The sequence below is a fragment of the Monopterus albus genome, unplaced genomic scaffold (assembly GCF_001952655.1).
Source record: "Monopterus albus unplaced genomic scaffold, M_albus_1.0 scaffold166.1, whole genome shotgun sequence".
Classification (NCBI taxonomy): domain Eukaryota; kingdom Metazoa; phylum Chordata; class Actinopteri; order Synbranchiformes; family Synbranchidae; genus Monopterus; species Monopterus albus.
Window position 1 is genome coordinate 366,082 of NW_018128046.1, and position 5,581 is coordinate 371,662.

Below are 5,581 nucleotides of genomic sequence, written 5' to 3' on the forward strand. Positions count from 1 at the left end.
CCGTTACAAGTAAAAGCCCTACCTTCAAAATGTTACTTCAATAAAAGTACAAGGTATTATCATCAAAATACATATATTTGAAGTACCAAAAGTAAAAGTAGGCTACTCATTATGCAGAACTGCACTTTTATATTAATGTATATTATTGGATTATAGTTACTGGTGCATTATGGAAATTCCTGCTTGTATTTATTGCATCTCATTTATTGCATTCTTTAGATAATTCAACGAAGACCTTAAGCCATTTCTTCTCAACTATTTCAAGTCGAAGTGTTTGTCATATGCACAGTTAGGAAACTTGTTTCCCTGTACAATGAAATTCTTACTTTGCCGTCCACATGAATGCCACAAAATCTAAGGCACTTTAAGCAGCAAATGTAGCAATATAACAAAAATATAATAAGAGAAACAAAGACCTTCAGCCATTTCTTCTCAACCTTCAGCTCTTTCAGCAATTGATTTCAGGCATTTTCAGGGCCATCCTTAAGCATATCAGCATCCATACGCATTTCACAGGAAATGCATTTGTCTAGTTAGTAACAAGGTCCTTCTACTTAAGGCAAAGTTACCAGGAGAAACTAACATTCAAGAAATTATTAGTTTCAAGATGCATGTTTGTTTCTAACAAAGACACACCACTAGATTTTTTTTTTTTGGGGTGGGGGGAGACTTTGTATACAGGTCAATGTTACACATGGCCAAAGAAGTGGAATGACAGCTAGCAGCAGCAGCCTAAACCTATAGATGTTTATTGCAGTAAACTTAATGTATTACTGCTACAACTTAACCAGAAGATGTTACATTTAAGTGAGTGCAGCTTGAGTCACACAGTATATTTGTTTTTGTTTGTTCTTACAAAAGCAAAATTAATCTGCTGGATATTTGAAAGGACTTTGGTCACTTATCGGAAAAAGACATGAGCTGATAAAGTGAAACAACGTGTGCTTTACTTGGTGCTGAAGAGAAGAACCCTGAACAACAACTTTTGACTCCAGAGACTGAAACACTGACCTCAGCGTCGACCCCGTCCGTCAATAAACAGTCTGCAGAAACACTTACATTTCATGTAGTTTTCACTACACCTTTATTTCAGTTAGAATTTTTATGATTTAAGATTTTACACAGTGCGCTTAATACCTGATGCTTTTTTGACAATAGTTTACATTTCTATGCCTCTGCACAGGCGACAGCTGTGGCTGGAAAAATAATTCTACAGGGTGTCAACCTGTACACTTGACCGTACAATTCAATTAATCTGTATAGCGCCATATCACAACAAGTCATCTCAGCACACTACATAGTTGAGGTCTAGATCTTATCAGTATAGAGAAAACCCCCAACAAATCCCCCTTGAGCAAGCACTTGGCGACAGTGGAGAGGAAAAACTCCCTGTATCTTTGTTCATTATGTAGGAAGAAACCTCCAACAGACCCCAGCTCAAGGTGGGCGGCCTTCTGCCTCGACCGGTTGGGGTGAGCGGATAGTTTTTATAGTCATCACTCCTGTCATTATCATGGAAAATAAAGGCAAATACACTCACTTTGAGTGTCTCAGAGCTTATTTAGTCATCTAGGTTGCCTGTTTCTGTCAGGCTTGCTCCCACCCAAGAACCCCGAAACCCATTCCCAGTCGGTAACGCAGCTACCACACAATAGAGGTCTGACAACAATCCTATCTCCGTATGAAACTGCTAAATGTATCCCTATATCAACGATAATACTTTACAGGGGTAGGATACATTCCCCTGCTGGGAGGCCTCCCATGCCCGGAAAATCTAATAAGCATACGAAACGCAAAATTTTCCCTCCCTCAGCCTAGTTGAAGCGCAAATCCCTCCCTTGAAACTTGGCAGAGTGAGAAAACTCAGAAATTTTACCCTAAAGTTATTAAAATCTGGGCAGCAATGATTTAGAAAACAACACAACTCCACTTATCAAGACAGGTTTACAACATGTCGCAGCACAACTTCAAGTGTACGGAGAATCGCTCAGTCTAACCACTAAACCTGTCCAGGTTCTTCCACCATTTAATGATGGAAAAATGACCTAGCTTTGTGCAACTCTGTGGTCAGGTTCCAAAATTCAAACAGTCTTCAAATAAAGTCAAGGAACACTGACAACTTTATACATAAAAAAACAACAACAAAAAACAAACAAACAAAAAAAAAAACCCTACTCCAGAGGAAAGGTTACAGTTCAGTAGCTGCAGGCATCTCATCCAAGGTGGAGGTGGACTCAGGTAAAGCTGACTGAGCTTCAGCTGAAACAGTCCCTTCAAGATTTCAAGTCAGTCTCAACTCTCAGGACCAGAGGTTGGTGTGGATGTCTGTAGCAGCCTCCTTATGGTCCTGTTTGCATCAGCAGGTTGTTTTATCCTGCTTCAGGTTCCTAAGGTTGAGCATCAGAGTACCAATAAAAAATTTAAAAAAAGTTGCTCAAAGACAATCAAGATTTAATGAAGTGGACTGAGGTGGATACCTGAAGTTTCTGAAGATATCAGCTTGTGGTGCAGAGGAGTCCTTGTGGATGAGGGTCTGGTACAGCAGAGTCTTCTTCACAGCTGACCACAACTTCTGGGTCCCGGCGTCCCATGTCAGCTTCTCTGGTGGGACAGGAAACAACATGGTAAACTTCAACTTTTCAAAGTACTTGTCTCTAACATCAAAGATTATAGCATTGTGTCTATCCTCATCTTGAACTGCAATGGGCACAGCTGGCTCTGTCTCACCAAACCTACCCCTTAAATATGCTGTAAATTGTACAGTGCCTCTCTTAGTAGAATAATAATGGCATACCATGTCAGCCGAATCACAAAACCAGAGGGATCCTTCTCTGGTGTTGGAAACTGCACAACCATGGCACACAGCTCCAGCTCAGTAGGGGTCCATGATCTAGCCTGTATTTGCCTCGACTCTGCCTTATTTCTCTAGGTACCTGCACATCTCCTGACTACCTCAGCCACTTTTCCAGCAAATATACAGGTATAAAGAGGGACTCAACAACTGTCCCAACTACCAATACTTGAAAGCTTGGACTGAGAAGAAGGGGAAGGAGAAAAGCCTTTCCTCTTATGATGCAAGTCGACTCAGTTGGCCTCATTCTCTGTAGTGTGGAGAAGCCCTGGCTTCCTTAACCCTAGAACGGACTGTCGCTCAGCACTGATTTAGCAAGGTAAACACACAACCTGTAATGTTTTCTAAAAAAAAACAAAAAACAGTGTAACCATCACTAATTTGACACTACAACTGTCTCCCATGTTGGTTCTCTCTCACTTCTAATTTACATGTCAGCTTAGAAAACACCAGTGTACATTGCGTAGGAATATGTGGAGTTAGAAAAGAGGACAGGCTAATTCATGTGCCAAGCTAAGAGCTCACAAGACATGATGTACTGCAAAGGGCCAATTTTCACTTTAATAAATGAGGTACTGTCCCTCCAAAGCTCAGTTCCTTCCATACAAAGCCTGCTAGCCTTGAGACAATTCAGCCCACAGTATAATCTTGCTTTAAGAAAGTTAAAGAATAAAAGTCAGTAATAATACATTCAATATGATGTCAACCTGTGTACTTGACAATCAGGCTTCATAGTATCACTTCTGTCGTTCTCAACACAGACAATAGGGCAAATACACCCAAACCGTCCACAAGCTTTTTTTTTTTAAGGGTCATCTAAGCCATCTGTCTCTGCCAGGCTCCCTCCGTAGAACCCAAACGCACCCCTGGCTGGTACCGCGTAAACCGGGTCTAACGACAACGTAAATATTAAACTGTCTAAAGTATCCCTACATCAATGGCATAACGCTTTGCAGGAGAGGGAGCAATTCCCCTGCTGGGAGGCCTCCCAACGTCTGGAAAATCTAAGAATACGAAAAGCTAAACTCTAACCTCACTGGGCCTAGTTGAAGCCCAGACTCCCTCATGAAACTTGGCAGAGCGAGATGACCCAAGGGCCCAATGTTAAAGTACAATAAACTGTTTTTAATCAAAACCTGGCCAGTGATTATCTCTCTAGCAGCACTTAAAAATACAAAGTGCAGTTTATGTTTGGAAAAACAATGCCCATTTTATCTAATCTAACGTTTAACTTCACAAAATATCGTGTGTGCAAAAAAAAATATTTTTTTTAAATGTATTCTAACAGATTATCTATGGGCTGAATGAGCACTAGAGAAAGCCAGTGCCCCAAACAGTGGTACAGACGATTAATCTAATATGTCAGAGTATAAAGTGAGCACCGAGTAACAGGCAGCCTCAGGCCGATCTCAGGCAGTGTTTGCCCCAGTAACCAAAGTAGTACAGGGCTATTAAAATGCCTGACTGAAACACTGACTGTATGTGACCCTGGTAAATGAGTGAGGGGCATGAGGAAGTCAGATGGTTAATGACTAAACTCTGGCCACAAGACTAACACAGATAGATGGACAGACAGGCAACGAGAAAGCCAAGTCCCTTCAATACTTCCTTTATGAGTGTATCTGGAGGTGCTACAGCAGCAAACTGATTCCACATCATGGAGGTCGTCAAATGGTTAGCGACCGAAACTACTCCACCTGGATGAAATGAGAAGCAAAGACAGACATACTGCAAGTTGCCATGGCAACCATGTTGGACAGAGACAAAAAGCTGCATCCTGTCAGTCCTCACCTTATGAGTGTCCTGCCATGCTCAATGGCAAGGTTCTTCAGAGGATCCCAGGTTTCAGTCCAGATTTGCACATAATCAACTCCAGAGGAAAGGTTCATTCAGCTGCTGCCACCATCTCTTCCAAGGTGATGCTGGAGTCAAGTGTAGTCGACTGTGCTTCCCACAGCTGAGGGGGGTCTCATCAGGTCAGGTCGAGCGCGAGTCTCAGTTCTCAGCACCAAACAGTCTGGTGCACAGGTCTATAGTCGGCATCCTTAGTTCAGTGGTCATGGCCCATCTGTATCAGGCCATTTTAATCTTATTGCCAGTTTAAAGGAAAGTATTTTGGAACATCTCTATTTGTAAGTGATTTGTCCTTTTAAAGTATCTTTATGTTTTTCCTATTATGAGCACTTGAGCCGGGCTTTTAAAGCCGAGTCCCATCACCTCTGGAACTTCTATCACATCACTTCAGTATTTTTGAAAGGTCATTTTATACTAGCATACTGGTCTGATTTAAAATTTTGTTTCTGCTAACATTTTTCACTTGTCTTGATCCAATAGCTATTTTTCTCATTTTATTTGATTTTAAGGGTTTTAGTAATATTAACTCCCATTTAAAAATGAACTAATGAGCTAATGTGTTGTAATTGAGTTTGAAACCATCCAAAATGATCAGAACCAGAATTGTTTACTTGCAATACTGTAATCCTGTCTTGCTAAGCTACATATGATAAAATGTGTTGAATAAAGGTGTTATGAGAAGATAACAGCTACAACTGTTGCTCATTTAACTTCCATTCATGTAGACATGTCTCAACCAAACCAGGCACCTCCCAAAACGCACCAAACAGAGCTGAATATGCATATACCTCATCTTAAACAAACCAGGCGCCCCCAAAGCGCGCCAAACACACCAAACCAGGCGCCTCCAAAGCCCGCCAAACAAACAAAAAGATG